Source organism: Pinus tabuliformis, chromosome 7, assembly GCF_031772625.1.
Source record: "Pinus tabuliformis cultivar Carrire ecotype Pingquan chromosome 7, CPIR1, whole genome shotgun sequence".
Taxonomy (NCBI): Eukaryota; Viridiplantae; Streptophyta; class Pinopsida; order Pinales; family Pinaceae; genus Pinus; species Pinus tabuliformis.
In genome coordinates, this window is record NC_142293.1 from 1,057,394,188 (window position 1) to 1,057,395,992 (window position 1,805).

Here is a 1,805-nt window from a genome sequence, read left to right on the forward strand (position 1 = left end):
AACCTCTCATGCACCTTCCTTGTCTTACTGCAACTGTCACACCCTTGCTACCAACAAATACATCTTACTTGCCTCTGTGCAAAATTGTGGTCAAGGCATTACCGTACGACCCACTGCTGGGAATCCTACACCAAATGGCCTGAGGTCTAATTTGGACTTCTTATCGGGGAGATCCCCTTACATGTTGGGCGGTCCAGGACCGTCAACAGGTGGAAATTGGCCTTGAAGTCAGTGATGCATTGATATTTCTTGAATAGACTCGGTGAAAACTTTGGCTTCTCACTAATCACCATATGCAGATCCATTTTGAATAACACCCAAAACATCTTATTTTCTATAACGCGGACAGGGTCCTTTGTTGCCCACAGCGAGGAAAATCTAGCATCCTTGCACAACTCTGGATCCATAGTGGGGAATTGTGAATCATCCAGTGTCCTCCAAGCTATCAACACGACCAGTAATAAGAGCCACCTGTAGTGGAATTTTTTCCCCTCCTCCCATGCTTCAAGACAATCTTCGAGGAATTTTTGGCATAGATAGCCTACCCAATTTAACTGAACCCCCTTACTACACTACACAACCAAGGATACCACTGGTGTTGACACTTCATCTGCATGACACTTCCTCATGATCTTTCCTTCCAATATCTGTGCAACAAACCATACAACTTCATCTGTGATTGAACTGATGGCATGTCCCCTAGACTTCTTAATCAGCTTGAAGTCACTCTTCATCCGGTCTGCCAACTTTTTCTCAAGTGACTTCCCCACAAAATCATCTACGGGGTTCGTGCCTTGATAGTGAAATGCTGTGATTCTCTGTATCAACATGTCATCAATTGGGATGGGCTCTCCCAGCCATAAGAACCCACCATGGACCACCGCCAACAACTAGAGCACACAAATAGTGTTGATGTTGCTTTGCCCAAAGTGTGGAACATACAACATGTTCAACAATTCTGCATGCTCAATATCGACCACACATTTCATTGGTTCCAGTCTTGTGAGGCTTGCCTCCTCATAGTACACCACCTTCAGATACTTGCTACGTTCCAACTGAAGAAATTTCTCACGGTCTCTCAAATCCCAATCTTCCATGCAGAGTTGGGGTACTCTTGCCAAAAATTCACCTTCAATTGTCACTTCCTCCAGTAACAACGTGTGAATACCTTAAATTTGATAGAGTCTGGATCCTTAGCCACTTTTGAGGTTGGCTTTCGTGGTGGCATATATGGCAACAATTGAGAAATTGGTTATGATGCTTCTGTGCTGATATCCTCAAGCCCTTCATTCAACTCTTCTTCGTCCAAGTCCTGTGGCTCCATTGGCTGCTTGTTTTTATCCATTTTTCCCTTCTGTCTTTGCTTGGTTGGAATTTTCCGCGGCGATTACTGAATCAGGGTTTGCTGCAGATTTTTATGCTTTTTATCTCTTGCCATGGAGGTAGTAGGCTTTGGACTTGGTGACCTAGGTACTGTAGTGTCGATTGGCAGTGTTGCAGTCATGACGTTCCCTACTCCTCTTTTCAAAAATTCTTGATTAACTTCTTCCCAACTCACGTAACTAGACATGCAGCAACACACTCGACTCTTTATGCACAACACACGATGAACTCTCAAGAAGAAAAGTGTCCAAATGTGGAGCGGGGTGCGATATTTATAACCTATTTCAAATTCAAACTGTCCATTCCCCCTCAAATATTCCTCATAAATGAAATTTTTGCGGCATATTTTCTGATATTTGCGCCTTAAATGTAATTCCCTTGTTCCTTTTAACAAAAAATTCCCTGCCAAATCAACTTTATCA